General features: G+C 42.9%; 1 protein-coding gene across 2 annotated transcripts in view; it reads left to right on the top strand.

The window, feature by feature from the left end:
- The window catches only part of lingo1a (leucine rich repeat and Ig domain containing 1a), a 267,257-nt gene that overhangs the window by 196,119 nt on the left and 52,828 nt on the right, over nt 1-18,310 (top strand). The window contains exon 1 of one of the 2 annotated variants that reach the window (XM_021564707.2): nt 17,420-17,911. The exons of the other annotated variant lie outside the window; for it this stretch is intronic. The gene's annotated coding sequence lies outside the window, so the exon portion shown is untranslated. Of the gene's footprint in view, nt 1-17,419; nt 17,912-18,310 lie in introns of those variants that run through there. 2 annotated transcript variants of the gene reach the window in all.

Here is an 18,310-nt window from a genome sequence, read left to right as displayed (position 1 = left end):
AATCTTTTTTTGTCTGTGAATTTATAGCACGACTTTTGATGTTCCTTGGTTGGGGTCTGAGCAGATTATTTGTTGCAATTGCAAACGTAATAAAATGGTGGTCCGATAGTCCAGGATTATGAGGAAAAACATTAAGATCCACAACATTTATTCCATGGGACAAAACTAGGTCCAGCGTATGACTGTGACAGTGAGTTGGTCCAGAGACATGTTGAACAAAACCCACTGAGTCGATGATGGCTCCGAAAGCCTTTTGAAGAGGGTCTGTGGACTTTTCCATGTGAATATTAAAGTCACCAAAGATTAGAATATTATCTGCTATGACTACAAGGTCCGATAGGAATTCAGGGAACTCAGTGAGGAATACTGTATATGGCCCAGGAGGCCTGTAAACAGTAGCTATAAAAAGTGATTGAGTAGGCTGCATAGATTTCATGACTAGAAGCTCAAAAGACGAAAACGTATTTTTTTTTTTTTTTATTGAAATTTGCTATCGTAAATGTGGGGGATATGGTCACTAGTGTAGCCAGGAGGTGAGGCCTCATTTAACACAGTAGATTCATCAGGCTTAAGCCATGTTTCAGTCAGGCCAATCACATCAAGATTATGATCAGTGATTAGTTCATTGACTATAATTGCCTTTGAAGTAAGGGATCTAACATTAAGTAGCCCTATTTTGAGATGTGAGGTATCATGATCTCTTTCAATAATGACAGGAATGGAGGTGGTCTTTATCCTAGTGAGATTGCTAAGGCGAACACCGCCATGTTTAGTTTTGCCCAACCTAGGTCGAGGCAGACACGGTCTCAATGGTGATAGCTGAGCTGACTACACTGACTGTGCTAGTGGCAGACTCCACTATGCTGGCAGGCTGGCTAACAGCCTGCTGCCTGGCCTGCACCCTATTTCATTGTGGAGCTAGAGGAGTTAGAGCCCTGTCTATGTTGGTAGATAAAATGAGAGCACCCCTCCAGCTAGGAAGGAGTCCGTCACTCCTCAGCAGGTCAGGCTTGGTCCTGTTTGTGGGTGAGTCCCAGAAAGAGGGCCAATTATCTACAAATTCTATCTTTTGGGAGGGGCAGAAAACAGTTTTCAACCAGCGATTGAGTTGTGAGACTCTGCTGTAGAGCTCATCACTCCCCCTAACTGGGAGGGGGCCAGAGACAATTACTCGATGCCGACACATCTTTCTAGCTGATTTAAACGCAGAAGCTATGTTACGCTTGGTGATCTCTGACTGTTTCATCCTAACATCGTTGGTGCCGACGTGGATAACAATATCTCTCTACACTCGCCAGTTTTAGCTTTAGCCAGCACCATCTTCAGATTAGCCTTAACGTCGGTAGCCCTGCCCCCCGGTAAACAGTGTATGATCGCTGGATGATTCGTTTTAAGTCTAATACTGCGGGTAATGGAGTCGCCAATGACTAGAGTTTTCAATTTGTCAGAGCTAATGGTGGGAAGCTTCGGCGTCTCAGACCCCGTAACGGGAGGAGTAGAGACCAGAGAAGACTCGGCCTCTGACTCCGACCCGCTGCTTAATGGGGAAAACCGGTTAAAAGTTTCTTTCGGCTGAATGAGTTACACCGGTTGAGCGTTCCGACAGCATTTCCTTCCAGAAACCGTGAGAAAGTTGTCCGGCTGCGGGGACTGTGCCAGGGGATTTATACTACTATCTGTACTTACTGGTGGCACAGACGCTGTTTCATCCTTTCCTACACTGAAATTACCCTTGCCTAACGATTGCGTCTGAAGCTGGGCTTGAAGCACAGCTATCCTCGCCGTAAGGCGAGTACAGCGACTGCAATTAGAAGGCATCATGTTAATGTTACTACTTAGCTTCGGCTGTTGGAGGTCCTGACGAATCGTGTCCAGATAAAGCGTCCGGAGTGAAAAAGTTGAGGAAAAAAATGTATATATATATAAACGGTAATTAAAAAGTAAAAACCGTAAATTTGTCAGGTAGCAAAACAGGTTGGCAACAAAACGCACAGCAACTCGAAAACAAGTCTGCGGTGAGGTGGCGGATGGTCTCCTGAGGGATCTCCTCCCAGACCTGGACTAAAGCATCCGCCAACTCCTGGACAGTCTGTGGTGCAATGTGGCGTTGGTGGATGGAGCAAGACATGATGTCCCAGATGAAGGGTCTGGGGAACGGGCGGGCCAGTCCATAGCGTCAATGCCTTCCTCTTGCAGGAACTGCTGACACACTCCAGCCACATGAGGTCTAGCATTGTCTTGCATTAGGAGGAACCCAGGGCCAACCGCACCAGCATATGGTCTCACAAGGGGTCTGAGGATCTCATCTCGGTACCTAATGGCAGTCAGGCAACCTCTGGCGAGCACATCGAGGGCTGTGCGGCCCCCGAAATAAATTCCACCCCACACCATGACTGACCCACCGCCAAACCGGTCATGCTGGAGGATATTGCAGGCAACAGAACGTTCTCCACGGCTTCTCCAGACTGTCACGTCTGTCACGTGCTCAGTGTGAACCTGCTTTCATCTGTGAAGAGCACAGGGCGCCAGTGGCAAATTTGCCGATCTTGGTGTTCTCTGGCAAATGCAAAACGTCCTGCACGGTGTTGGGCTGTAAGCACAACCCCCTACCTGTGGACGTCGGGCTCTCATACCACCCTCATGGAGTCTGTTTCTGACCGTTTGAGCAGACACATGCACATTTGTGGCCTGCTGGAGGTCATTTTGCAGGTTTTTGGCAGTGCTCCTCCTGCTGCTCCTTGCACAAAGGCGGAGGTAGCGGTCCTGCTGCTGGGTTGTTGCCCTCCTACAGCCTCCTCCACGTCTCCTGATGTACTGGCCTGTCTCCTGGTAGCGCCTCCATGCTCTGGACACTACGCTGACGGACACAGCAAACCTTCTTGCCACAGCTCACATTGATGTGCCATCCTGGATGAGCTGCACTACCTGAGCCACTTGTGTGGGTTGTAGACTCTGTCTCATGCTACCACTAGAGTGAAAGCACCACCAGCATTCAAAAGTGACCAAAACATCAGCCAGGAAGCATAGGAACTGAGAAGTGGTCTGTGGTCACCACCTGCAGAACCACTCCTTTATTGGGGGTGTCTTGCTAATTGCTTATAGTTTCCACCTGTTGTCTATTCCATTTGCACAACAGCATGTGAAATGTATTGTCAATCAGTGTTGCCTCCTAAGTGGACAGTTTGATTTCACAGAAGTGTGATTGACTTGGAGTTACATTGTGTAGTTTAAGTGTTCACTTAATTTTTTTGATCCGTGTATATTTGGGTGGCAAACTTGTGCATTTTTTTTACGTTATTGGGCGATGGTGTTCTGCAGTGCCTTTTTTTTGTGTCCAACATTTATTTATGTTAAATAACAAACGTGTTAACAACCAAATATCGTTAACTTGTTGTAACTCCCATCCCGTGAACGGGATCGTTGTCATCATCTGACACTAATTAGCATAACGCAACGGACATAAAATTACTAGAAAATATTCCTATTCATGAAAATCACAAGTGAAATATATTGAAACACAGCATAGCCTTGCTCCTGTCATCTCAGATTTTCAAAATATGCTTTACAGCCAAAGCAAGACAAGCATTTGTGTAAGTTTATCGATAGCCTAGCATAGCATTATGTCCAGCTAGCAGCAGGTAACTTGGTCACGAAAATCAGAAAAGCAATCAAAGTAAATTGTTTACCTTGGATGAGCTTCTGATGTTTTCATTCACAAGACTCCCAGTTAGATAGCAAATGTTCCTTTTTTGAAGGCGAAATAGCTCCGTTTGTTCTTCAAGTTTGGCTAAGAAATCGACCGGAAATTGCGGTCACGAAAACGCCTAAAAATATTCCAAATTGGCTCCATAATATCGACAGAAACATGGCAAACGTTGTTTATAATCAATCCTCAAGGTGTTTTTCAAATTCAAGGTGTTTTTCAAGGTGTTTTTCAAATATCTATTCTATAATATATCCAACAGGACAATTGGTTTTTCAGTAGGACCGATTGGAAAAATGCCATCAGGTGACCACTTACACAATGCAGCCGCTTACGGGTATTCTTCAACATAAAGGCATGAAACTACGTCACAATGCTGTAGACACCTTGTGGAATACGTAGAAAAACGAATCTGGTTGATAGCCCATTCACTGCTCAATAGGGATGCATTGGAACGCAGAGCTTTCAAAATAAGAGGCACTTCGGGATTGGATTTTTCTCAGGCTTTCGCCTGCAACATCAGTTCTGTTATACTCACAGACAATATTTTTACAGTTTTGGAAACTTTAGAGTGTTTTTTATCCTAAGCTGTCAATTATATGTACAGTGCCTTGCGAAAGTATTCGGCCCCCTTGAACTTTGCGACCTTTTGCCACATTTCAGGCTTCAAAAATAAATATATAAAACTGTATTTTTTTGTGAAGAATCAACAACAAGTGGGACACAATCATGAAGTGGAACGACATTTATTGGATATTTCAAACTTTTTTAACAAATCAAAAACTGAAAAATTGGTCGTGCTAAATTATTCAGCCCCTTTACTTTCAGTGCAGCAAACTCTCTCCAGAAGTTCAGTGAGGATCTCTGAATGATCCAATGTTGACCTAAATGACTAATGATGATAAATACAATCCACCTGTGTGTAATCAAGTCTCCGTATCAATGCACCTGCACTGTGATAGTCTCAGAGGTCCGTTAAAAGCGCAGAGAGCATCATGAAGAACAAGGAACACATCAGGCAGGTCCGAGATACTGTTGTGAAGAAGTGTAAAGCCGGATTTGGATACAAAAAGATTTCCCAAGCTTTAAACATCCCAAGGAGCACTGTGCAAGCGATAATATTGAAATGGAAGGAGTATCAGACCACTGCAAATCTACCAAGACCTGGCCATCCCTCTAAACTTTCAGCTCATACAAGGAGAAGACTGATCAGAGATGCAGCCAAGAGGCCCATGATCACTCTGGATGAACTGCAGAGATCTACAGCTGAGGTGGGAGACTCTGTCCATAGGACAACAATCAGTCGTATATTGCACAAATCTGGCCTTTATGGAAGAGTGGCAAGAAGAAAGCCATTTCTTAAAGATATCCATAAAAAGTGTTGTTTAAAGTTTGCCACAAGCCACCTGGGAGACACACCAAACATGTGGAAGAAGGTGCTCTGGTCAGATGAAACCAAAATTGAACTTTTTGGCAACAATGCAAAACGTTATGTTTGGCGTAAAAGCAACACAGCTGAACACACCATCCCCACTGTCAAACATGGTGGTGGCAGCATCATGGTTTGGGCCTGCTTTTCTTCAGCAGGGACAGGGAAGATGGTTAAAATTGATGGGAAGATGGATGGAGCCAAATACAGGACCATTCTGGAAGAAAACCTGATGGAGTCTGCAAAAGACCTGAGACTGGGACGGAGATTTGTCTTCCAACAAGACAATGATCCAAAACATAAAGCAAAATCTACAATGGAATGGTTCAAAAATAAACATATCCAGGTGTTAGAATGGCCAAGTCAAAGCCCAGACCTGAATCCAATCGAGAATCTGTGGAAAGAACTGAAAACTGCTGTTCACAAATGCTCTCCATCCAACCTCACTGAGCTCGAGCTGTTTTGCAAGGAGGAATGGGAAAAAATGTCAGTCTCTCGATGTGCAAAACTGATAGAGACATACCCCAAGCGACTTACAGCTGTAATCGCAGCAAAAGGTGGCGCTACAAAGTATTAATTAAGGGGGCTGAATAATTTTGCACGCCCAATTTTTCAGTTTTTATTTGTTAAAAAAGTTTGAAATATCCAATAAATGTCATTCCACTTCATGATTGTGTCCCACTTGTTGTTGATTCTTCACAAAAAAACAGTTTTATATATTTATGTTTGAAGCCTGAAATGTGGCAAAAGGTCGCAAAGTTCAAGGGGGCCAAATACTTTCGCAAGGCACTGTATATTCTAGCATCTTGTCCTGACAAAATATCCTGTTTACTTTGGGTACATTTCTTTTCCAAAAATGAATATTCTGCCTCCTAGTCACAACAGGTTTTTCTCAAACCAGGTTATTACCAAAAAACATATAATAGTGGCCTTACGTTTATTTTACATTTTTGATTAATCCCAATGTTGTTTTCTATGTGTCACGTTCTGACCTTAGTTCTTTTATTATGTCTTTGTTTTAGTATGGTCAGGGCGTGAGTTGGGTGGGGTGTCTATGTTCGTTTTTCTATGTTGTGCTTTGCGTTTGGCCTGGTATGGTTCTCAATCAGAGGCAGGTGTCGTTAGTTGTCTCTGATTTAGAATCATACTTAGGTAGCCTTTTTTCACCTGTGTTTCGTGGGTGATTATTTTCAGTTCTGTGTTCATATAATAACACTTACCACGCTGCACATTGGTCCTCCGATCCTTCTTACTACTCCTCCTCAGAAGAGGAGGACAAGAATCGTTACACTATGCTTGTTTTCGCTTAATACTTTGGGATACTGGTCGGATTTCATGAGGGTTGCCAGAATGGAGTAAAGGTGTATTTGTCTGTTTTTTTGTGGTATTGATGAAGGTATTTAATTGGGGAATGGGGATACATTTTCACGATGGGAAATTAATTAATCAGTAAATGTGGGAAATCCCAGGTGCAACTGCATTGTATTTGCAGCTTTAACGAGTCTGGATTATGATCATCAAGGATATCAACCACCTGCAACACGGCCTGTTTATCACGATGTCATCCATAAGGTGAGGTCAGTACAGGTGGATCAAAGACTGAAAAACAGGTTCTATCTCAAAGCCATCTGACTGTTAAATAGCCATCACTAGCTGGCTACCACCTGGTTACTCAACCCTGCACTTTAGAGGCTGCTGACCTATGTACAGAGAAATGGAATCAGGGTTCACTTTAATAATGTTTACATACTGCATTCTATTGTATTTTAGTCAATGCCATTCTGACATTGCTCATCCTAATATTTATATATTTCTTAATTCCATTCTTTTACTTTTATATTTGTGTGTATTGTTGTATGTTGTTAGATACTACTGCACGGTTGGAGCTAGGAACACAAGCATTTCCCTACACCAGCAATATCATCTGCTAAATATGTGTGTCACCAATACGATTTGATAAATTAAGCCATATCAATGCAGTTAAACTGGTTAATATAAAATAATTAATTATGTTGGCTTACAATTATGGCACTTCCAAGGCTGTTTCATGATGATTATTATGGTTGGGTATATCATGTTATATACTTAGACTATTGTAACAAGGCATATGCCAGCATTGTAGGACCTACTGCCACTGCCCAGAGGACTATTTGGCTTTCATGGTAATGGCCATTAGAGCTCACTTTGCCACGTATGAGGCCTGGTTAGAATCCCTGTTGCAGCTTTCACTTTCTTCTGCTACACTGGTGGCAGCGTTGGGATCACATCCAGCTCACGTTTAGTTATGGGATCTAGTGGTGGGAAGCATTCTGTTTTCAACATTGTGTTGGGTGTAATTACATTGACATATCTAGTGATTTAAGCAATAATGGGCGTGAAGGAAAGAAGTAGTCACTACAGGTGTGATCAAGTTACCTGAAGCTCAATGGAAAGGGCTATGCTCTGACCAGTTATTCAGAAGAAAATCCTCTGACTGTCTAATGTACTTACCAGTGTGGACCCAAAGAAAATTCTACACATTTACAAACTACCTGTTTAAAGTGTCTGTCACGATCGTCGTATGGAGTAGAAGGTGAGGATCAAAACGCAGCGTGGTTAGTATACATTCTTCTTTATTGAAGAAAGAACATGAAGTAAACTGAACCAAAACAAAAAACGACCGTGAAGCTATAATAAGAAAACTGTGCTGACACAAGCAACTAACATAGACATAGATAATCACCCACTGAGTACCCACAGAATATGGCAGCCTAAAAATGGTTCCCAATCAGAGACAACGATAGACAGCTGCCTCAAATTGAGAAACAATCTAGGCAACCATAGACATACAATTTATCTAGAAAGGAGAAAGCCCCATAAACATACAAAACCCCTAGACAAGTGAAAACACCTACAGCACCCATGTCACACCCTGACCTAACCACAATAACAAGGAAAACAAAGAACTAAGGTCAGGGTATGACAATTTCATGACAACCATGGTGTTCTTCTGTTCCTGAAGCTTATATATCAAATAACCTGACAATGATCCACATCATATGCACTGCCAACACAACCAGACTTTTTTAGGAGGAAAACTAGTAATATGAGTCCCTGTTGATCCCTCCTGTTATGATCTAATGAGATGGATGTAGGATTTTCTACGGCCAAGAATCGAGGCCTTTCCCATTCATGACGGACGAAGCTAGGCTCCTCTTGGTTCTTATTGCCAAAGACTGAACTGGGGTTACAGTGCCTTCGCAAAGTATTCAGACCTGTTGACTTTTTCCTTTATTTTGTTACATTACATACTTATTCTAAAATGTATTAAATAAAACATTTCCTCAGCAATCTACATGCAATACCCCATAATGACAAAGCAATTTTTTCAAATGTATTAAACATAAAAAAACTGAAATACCTTATTAAAATAAGTATCCAGACGCTTTGCTATGAGACTACACATTTAGCTCAGGTGCATCAATTTTCCATTGATCGTCCTTGATGTTTCTACAACTTAATTGGAGTCCACCTGTGGTAAATTAAATTGTTTGGACATGATTTGGAAAGGCACACACCTGTCTAAATAAGGTCCCACATTTGGCAGTGCATGTCAGAGACAAAACCAAGCCATGAGGTCGAAGGAATTGTCGGTAGAGCTCTGAGACAGTATTGTGTCGAGGCACAGATCTGGGAAAGGGTACGAAAACATTTCTGCAGCATTGAAGGTCCCTAAGAACACAGTGGCATCCATCATTCTTAAATGGAACAAGTTTGGAAACACCTAGACTCTTCCTAGACATGGCCGTCCTGCAAAATTCAACTACTCCTCAGTAAAAGGCACATGACAGCCCGCTTGGAGTTTGGCAAGTGGGCTGTGATGTGCATCATGGTTTCGGGACATGTCTCTGAATGACCATGAGTGGCCCAGCCAGAGCCCGGACTTGAACCCGTTCGAACATCTCTGGAGAGACCTGAAAATAGCTGTGCAGCAACGCTCTCCATCCAACCTGACAGAGTTGCGAGGATCTGCAGAGAAGAATGGGTAAAGGGTCTCAATACTTATGTAAATGCGATACATATGTGACATATCTATATATATATATATATATATATATATATATATATATATATATATATGCAACATTTTCTACAAATGATTTTGCTTGGTCATTATGGGGTACTGTGTGTAGATTGATGTGGGAAAAATAAAAAAAAATATGAATGCATTTTAGAATAAGGCTGTGACCTAACAAAATGTGGAAAAAGTCAAGGGGTCTGAATACTTTTCGAAGGCACTGTACATGTCAGACTCTCCTACTGCTGCTGACATTGAACATAGCTTAGGTTTAGGGTATTTAATTAATTTGAAATGTATCCCAAAGCAAAAGCATTTGTAGAATATTTTGCTAATTTATTTAAAAAATACACAGTACCGCATAATGACCAAGCAAAAGCATTTGTAGAAAGTGTTGCTCTTTTTTTTTAAATACATATACACTGCTCAAAAAATAAAGGGAACACTAAAATAACACATCCTAGATCTGAATGAATGAAATATTCTTATTAAATACTTTTTTCTTTACATAGTTGAATGTGCTGACAACAAAATCACACAAATTATCATTGGAAATCAAATGTATCAACCCATGGAGGTCTGGATTTGGAGTCACACTCAAAAATAAAGTGGAAAACCACACTACAGGCTAATCCAACTTTGATGTAATGTCCTTAAAACAAGTCAAAATGAGGCTCAGTAGTGTGTGTGGCCTCCACATGCCTGTATGACCTCCCTACAACGCCTGGGCATGCTCCTGATGAGGTGGCGGATGGTCTCCTGAGGGATCTCCTCCCAGACCTGGACTAAAGCATCCGCCAACTCCTGGACAGTCTGTGGTGCAAAGTGGCGTTGGTGGAGGGAGCGAGACATGATGTCCCAGATGTGCTCAATTGGATTCAGGTCTGGGGAAAGGGCGGACCAGTCCATAGCATCAATGCCTTCCTCTTGCAGGAACTGCTGACACACTCCAGCCACATGAGGTCTAGAATTACCTTGCATTAGGAGGAACCCAGGGCCAACCGCACCAGCATATGGTCTCACAAGGGGTCTGAGGATCTCATCTCGGTTCCTAGTGGCAGTCAGGCTACCTCTGGCGAGCACATGGAGGGCTGTGTGGCCCCCCAAAGAAATGCCACCCCACACCATGACTGACCCACCGCCAAACCGGTCATGCTGGAGGATGTTGCAGGCAGCAGAACGTTCTCCACGGCGTCTCCAGACTCTGTCACGTCTATAACATGTGCTCAGTGTGAACCTGCTTTCATCTGTGAAGAGCACAGGGCGCCAGTGGCGAATTTACCAATCTTGGTGTTCTCTGGCAAATGCCAAACGTCCTGCACGGTGTTGGGCTGTAAGCACAACCCCCACCTGTGGACGTCGGGCCCTCATACCACCCTCATGGAGTCTGTTTCTGACCGTTTGAGCAGACACATGCACATTTGTGGCCTGCTGGAGGTCATTTTGCAGGGCTCTGGCAGTGCTCCTCCTACTCCTCCTTGCACAAAGGAGGAGGTAGCGGTCCTGCTGCTGGGTTGTTGCCCTCCTACGGCCTCCTCCACGTCTCCTGATGTACTGGCCTGTCTCCTGGTAGCGCCTCCATGCTCTGGACACTACGCTGACAGACACAGAAACCGTCTTGCCACAGCTCGCATTGATGTGCCATCCTGGATGAGCTGCACTACCTGAGCCACTTGTGTGGGTTGTAGACTCCGTCTCATGCTACCACTAGAGTGAAAGCACCACCAGCATTCAAAAGTGACCAAAACATCAGCCAGGAAGCATAGGAACTGAGAAGTGGTCTGTGGTCACCACCTGCAGAACCACTCCTTTATTGGGGGTGTCTTGCTAATTGCCTATAATTTCCACCTGTTGTCTATTCCATTTGCACAACAGCATGTGAAATGTATTGTCAATCAGTGTTGCTTCCTAAGTGGACAGTGTGATTGACTTGGAGTTACATTGTTTTGTTTAAGTGTTCCCTTTATTTTTTTGAGCAGTGTATATATATATATATATATATATATATATATATATATATATATGTATTCATTTTTTAATAAATTAGCAAAGCAACCTAATTAATTTCAGAGTCTCCTATACCACTATGCCCTACATATTATACCCCATAGGTTGTAAATGACCCCTTTTTTATGCTGATATAACCTGTATCATTATTATAGGGATGTGAAACCCATACCCGATTGGCTTCAGACTGAGCATTTCTCACTGGAAATTGCTGCTGACATTGAACATAGCTTAGTGTTAATTAAGATATTTAATTCATTTCAAACTCTATAAAACCACTATTCTTGGCTTCAGACTGAGCATTTCTCACCATTTATTTATGGAGAGCAATTTTTGTTTTATAACCGGTAGTGTTCATTTATTTACATTAGTGTGTTGATTAATTATTGCTTTCTTCAGTGGAAAAACAGAATGTGTAAAAATGCCAAATATACAAAAAGCTAAATCAAGCAGAGATTTTTGACTATTTAACCATGGCAATCATTACTGAAAAATGCATACTACAAACATTTAACCAGTTAAATATAATGAGTACATGACAACTAGATACAAATATTTATAAAAAATTATTAACACAAAAGTCAAGAGTTGGCTGTAACATGGTGTGTGTGTGTGTGTGTGTGTGTGTGTGTGTGTGTTATGGTGTGTATTATAATTTCCCATCCCCCAATCAAATACCTTCATCGATACCACAAAAATAAAAATAATCATCATCATATTTTTCTCCAATCAGGCAACCCTCATAAAATTCAACATAGCTTTGGATAAAATGCATTATGAAAGAAATGGTGTAATGTACACTAAAAAGTGGAACCTTATATTAAATGCCTTATGAAGAAAATTGTGTAATGTAGGTTCAGCGAAATACGAAGTACATTATGAAGAAAATCACATAGGCCTATTGTTGCCTACACCGAAAAAGGGCCTTTCGGACTACAAGTGCACCAGTATCCCAAGTATTAAGTGAAAACAAGCATAAAAAACAGTATTGGCATTAATAAAAAATAAATAAACATTGTAATTATTTCGGTGACAACAAGGTTGATTAACAATATTGGGTTGTTAACACATTTTTTTTTATTTTATATAAATGGGGGACACAAAAGAAAGTCCTATCATATATTGCTCTAATACATTTCAAAAGATTGTTCCCGAAGTATGCCCCACAAAAATGTGTCTTTTCACACAAATTAAGCCACACAAAAAAACGCACACAATCTGTTGAAATATTTTTTTTACATATTTGCATGAATTCAGTGTGCTATTGTGTTGATTGGTGACATGCTGTGGCACATGCAGTGCTTTTCAAAATGTCGAACAAGTTTCAATGACCTCGAGTAAAAATCTTTGCATCATGCTAAACCCACATCAATACCCCACTAACATGCATGCATGACGATTCAAACATTCATGTGACTACTAAAAACACCACAGGTCAAATAATAATGGACGTTGTACCTCCAAACACATTGAAACGTCTCTACTGTTACATCTGTTGTTGTTATGTTGTGTTAAAGCTCAGCATGGGCTCCTTCTCCATCAAGACACATTTGATGCCTCCCAAGTGCATCGCAGTGCTTGAGGCGACACTAGAGACACGGGTTCGATCCCAGGCTGTGTCACAGCCGGCCGTGACTGGGATAGGATAAGGTTTGGCTGGCCGGGATGTCCTTGTCCCATCTCCCTCTAGCGACTCCTTGTGGCGGGCCGGCATGCCTGCAATCAGACTTCAGTCTCCGACACATTGGTGCGGCTGGCTTCCGGGTTAAGGGAGCAGTGTGTCTTGGCAGAGTCGTGTTTCAGAAGACGCACGGCTCTTGACCTTCACCTCTCCCTAGAAAAAGGTTCCGGAGGACGGGCTGCCTTCTGAGAATTCGTAGGCGATCGAATAAACCCCCACTTCCTTCCATTCTGATAGCAAACGTGCAATCTCTGGAGAATAAAATAGATTACCAACGGGACATTCAAAACTGTAATATCTTATGCTTCACAGAGTCGTGGCTGAACGACGACACTATCAATATACAGCTTGCTGGTTATATGCTGCACCGGCAGTGTCACGACTCTGACCGAAGGTAGCTACCCTTCCCGTTCGGGTGGGGCTCGGCGGTCGTCGTCGCCGGCCTACTAGCTGCCTCTGATTATTTTCTCCCCCTCCTTATGTGTTTATTGAGTACACCTGTTTTGAGTTGGTTATAATTAGTGAGGCTTTATTAGTCAGCAGGCCCACCTGGTTCTTTGTGCGGGATTGATTATTGTAACCCTGGTGTTTGCATTAGATGTACATGTTCGTGTATTTAGTGCTAGACTGTTTTCGTTTCCCTGTGTCTGGGGCATTTGTTTTGAGCACCCGTAAGTGGGTTGACCGTAGTTCACCGTGTGTGCATTAAAGGAGCACTTTATTGAACTCTGCTTTCCTACGCCTGATTTCACCCTCACGACACCCAGGATCTTACAGGCAGGATAGAAAAGCAATGTCTGGTAAGACAAGGTGCGGCGGACTATGTATTTTTGTAAATAACAACTGGTGCACGATATCTAAGGAAGTCTCGAGCTATTGCTCGCCTGGGATAGAGCATCTCATGATAAGCTGTAGACCACACTATCTACCTAGAGAGTTTACATAGCACCACAGTCAGAGATGGCACTAAGATAGCAATGAATGAGCTAATGAGTATTCTGCCATAAGTAAACAAGAAAACACTCACCCAGAGGCGGCGCTCCTAGTAGCCAGGGACTTTAATGCAGGGAAACTTAAATCCGATTTACCAAATTTCTATCAGCATAAAAACTCTTTACTCTTTACTCCACACACAAAGACGTATGCAAACCTCTCCCTTGCCCTGCATTTGGCAAATCCGACCATAATTCTATCCTCCTGATTCCTGCTCACAAGCTAAAATTAAAGCAGGAAGCACCAGTGACTAGATCAATAAAAAAGTGGTCAGATGAAGCAGATGCTAAGCTACAGGACTGTTTTGCTAGCACAGACTGGAATATGTTCTGGGATTCCTCCGATGGCATTGAGGAGTACACCACATCAGTCATTGGCTTCATCAATAACTGCATTGATGACGTCATCCCCACATTGACCATACATACATACCCCAACCAGAAGCCATGGATTACAGGCAACATCCGCAATGAGCTAAAGGCTAGAGCTGTCACTTTCAAGGAGCGGGACTCTAACCCGGAAGCTTATAAGAAATCCCGCTATGCCCTCCGATGAACCATCAAACAGGCAAAGCGTCAATACAGGACGAAGATCGAATCATACTACACCGGCGCTGACGTTCGTCGGATGTGGCAGGGCTTGCAAACCATTACAGACTACAAAGGGAAGCACAGCCGAGAGCTGCCATGTGACACGAGCCTACCCCAGACGAACTAAACTACATATATGCTCGCTTTGAGGCAAATAACACTGAAACATACATGAAAGCATCAGCTGTTCCGGAAGACTTCGTGATCACGCTCTCCGCAACTGACGTGAGTAAGACCTTTAAACAGGACAACATTCACAAGGCCGCAGGGTCAGATGGATTACCAGGACGTGTACTGCGAGCATGCGCTGACCAACTGGCAAGTGTCTTCACTGACATTTTCAACCTCTCCCTGTCCGGGTCTGTAATACCAACATGTTTTAAGCAGACCACCATAGTGCCTGTGCCCAAGAACACTAAGGTAACCTGCCTAAATGACTACCGAACTGTAGAACTTTGTGCTTTGTGCTTTGAAAGGCTGGTCATGGCTCACATCAAAACTATTATCCCAGAAACCCTAGACCCACTCCAATTTGCATACCACCCTAAAAGATCTACAGATGATGCAATCTCTATTGCACTCCACACTGCCCTTTCCCACCTGGACAAAAGGAACACCTATGTGGGAATGCTATTCATTGACTACAGCTCAGCGTTCAACACCATAGTGCCCTCAAAGCTCATCAATAAACTAAGGACCCTGGGACTAAACACCTCCCTCTGCTAATGGACGGGTCTCCCCTAGGTGGTAAGGGTAGGTAACAACACATCCCCCACGCTGATCCTCAACACAGGGGACCCTCAGGGGTGCGTGCTCAGTCCCCTCCTGTACTCTCTGTTCATTCATGACTGCACGGCCATGCACGACTCCAACACCATCATTAAATTTGCTGATGACACAACAGTGGTAGGCCTGATCACCAACAACAATGAGACAGCCTATAGGGAGGAGGTCAGAGACCTGTGGTGCCAGGACAACAACCTCACCCTCAACGTGATCAAGACAAAGGAGATGATTGTGGACTACAGGAAAAAGAGAACCCAAAGAGGGCACAACAAAACCTATTAACCCTCAGGAGACTGAAATGAATTGGCATGGGTCCTCAGATCCTCACAAGTTTCTACAGCTGCACCATCGAGAGCATCCTGACTGGTTGCATCATTGCCTGGTATGGCAACTGCCCAGTACATCACTGGGGCCAAGCTTTCCGCCATCCAGGATCTCTATATCAGGCGGTGTTAGGAAGAACCTAAAAATTGTCAAAGACTGCAGCCACCCTAGTCATAGACTGTTCTCTCTGCTACCGCACGGCAAGCGGTACCGGAGCGCCAAGTCTAGGTCCAAGAGGCTTCTAAATAGCTTCTACCCCCAAGCCATAAGACTCCTGAACATCTAGTCAAATGGCTACCCAGACTATTTGCATTGCCCCCCCCCCCCCCCCTCTTTTACACTGCTGCTACGTCTGTTGTTGTCATCTATGCGTAGTCACTTTAATAACTCTACCTACACATACATATTACCTCAACTAACCAGTGCCCCCACACATTGACTCTGTACTGGTACACCCCTGTATATAGTCTCGCTATTGTTGTTTTGCTACTGCTCTTTACTTATTTATTTCTTATTTTTATAAACTGCATTGTTGGTTAGGGGCTCGTAAGAAAGCATTTATTTCACTGTAAGGTCTACACCTATTGAATTCGGCGCATTTGACTAATATTTGATTTGAAATTAGGGATAAAAAAAATTGGGGTCAAAGTTTAGAAAAATCTAAAAAACATTTAGTCTGCGAAGAAAGAAAGAAATAAAATACATTATATTGAGGAAGACAGGAACAAAATCATAGAACTGGCTTTACATTTCACTTGGACCATTCACAAACTCTTCCCTCGTGCTAAAGTTGACTGTTTCTGTCTCCCTCACTGATTTTCGATTCCCATATAGCTGGGAGAGCTGGTGATATGACGGTGCAATTATGTCCAGTCAATGTATTGCTCCGGAAAGCTGAGGCATGTTTCCCCACGGAGTGGTTGAACACATAGGCCAATGCCTCAAAAAACACCTTGTCCTCAAAGCCAGGGCCTCTTGCCCATGCGTGAACTGATGCTGATGACATTCACATGTAGCTGGGATGCCTTGGTGGCAAAAGTTGCACTGAGGGGTCCACAGATTCCATGCAAGAGGCTGGGGAACACATGGAGTGGAGGAAAAGTATTTTAACACCATGAGACAAGTACATTAGATACATCCAAAATGGTAGTGCACTCTCAACATGAATATACATCACAAAGTGTGGGTGGGGCAATGTTGTAAGGCTTTTTCAGTATTATCTGAAAAAGCAAAGGTACTTGCATTAAGTGGAATGGTGAGGTATACTTTGATCAATATATAGATACATAACATTTCTTTCAATTGCAGAGACCAATGAGCCATTATATCGTCCTCCTCAACATTATCTGAGAGCATGTGTCATGGCATTTCCAAAATCCCTGTAAATGTTGAGTAGTCAGAGTGTGTGGATTATTTGAGGCAGACAGTGCCACCAGGTCTTCAAAATAAGTACTGCTTTCTTTACAGAAAAGGCACAGGCGCTATTTTTTAGAAACCTATATGTTAAAGACTTAATTATCTTAACTGTATTTAAATCAGATACACTACATTCAGGTTCATGGACTAGCATCATCCCTCAGTCTTCAAGTGATGAAGGTTTATTGAAGACCATTGGGTTTACTTGGAGTGCATACCCACTGAGATGAATGAATGGCCCTATAGGCTATGTCTTTATAATCTCATTTAATGAAAACTGCATTACTAAGTAGGGAGTTTTGTGTTTAATCATCCAATCGATGCATCACTCTGGTCGCTCTAAAATAAGTGTGTGTGGGATGAATAGGCTAAATCACGTGCAAATTAATATGCGTCAAACATGCGTGAGAACACTAATCTACATACACTGACTGTGGTCCGAACAAGGTGCATGCATCAGTTTTGTGCCTCCCTCAACTCGGAGGACAAGAAAGCGAACTGCAGCTACAGACGACAGTCACACAATATCCATCTCGAGTCTGACCGTGCAGACTTGCCTCAAGGAGAGAGAACAGTGTTCTTAGGAACGAATGCGTGGGAGTTGCTCACTTCACTCGCATCCTTTTCCTAGTGGACGATTGAAGGCGCATTGGGAGCCCCTTTCCGACCGAGGGATAGCGAGCTGGCGGAGAGAGGAACCAGTGCGTCGTCGGTAGACAGAAGAACAAGGCAGTTCCTCCGGACTATCTATTTCTATTAAGTCACAGGCGGTTTCGGAATCTGGGGGAACCGTGTTTTTTTTATTTTTTTTATCGTGTCTTTCAAAGCAATGGACTCGAGATAGGGGGTCTCAATTTGCCTCTTTCTTGACAGGGAGTTGCCGTTGGGAGATATGCGTAAGGATGTTTGGAAACAGCAGTAGTAGGTGAGTATCCCTTTAGACTCGCCCGCTGCTAGTATTGTTGCGGTGATACCAACCTGATCAATTTAGAAAGGACACTCGAAATGGATACCATTTATATTAATGTTCAATTGATGTCAATAATGAGTACGTTTACATGCATATTAATAACTCGATATTAAACTGATTATTGCAGTAGGCCGAGTATGGCATTATTAATGCCATTTGTTTATCTTAATCGGCGTAAAGTCATATTTGATGCAAGCATATACCAATTAAAACACATTGGTTTCTGAGCAATCTTTCGAATTATTAAGACGTGTACGTTTCAGTGGTGTATTTGATTTGCGCATGTGCTAGCAAGAGCAGCGCGAGCCTCCTTCTTTTGCCCCAGTGAAGTGAGTTCGGAAAAATGGAAAGAAT

The sequence above is a fragment of the Oncorhynchus mykiss genome, chromosome 2 (assembly GCF_013265735.2).
Source record: "Oncorhynchus mykiss isolate Arlee chromosome 2, USDA_OmykA_1.1, whole genome shotgun sequence".
NCBI lineage: Eukaryota > Metazoa > Chordata > Actinopteri > Salmoniformes > Salmonidae > Oncorhynchus > Oncorhynchus mykiss.
Note: the sequence above shows the minus strand (reverse complement) of the source record. Positions and strands in the feature narration are given on the sequence as shown.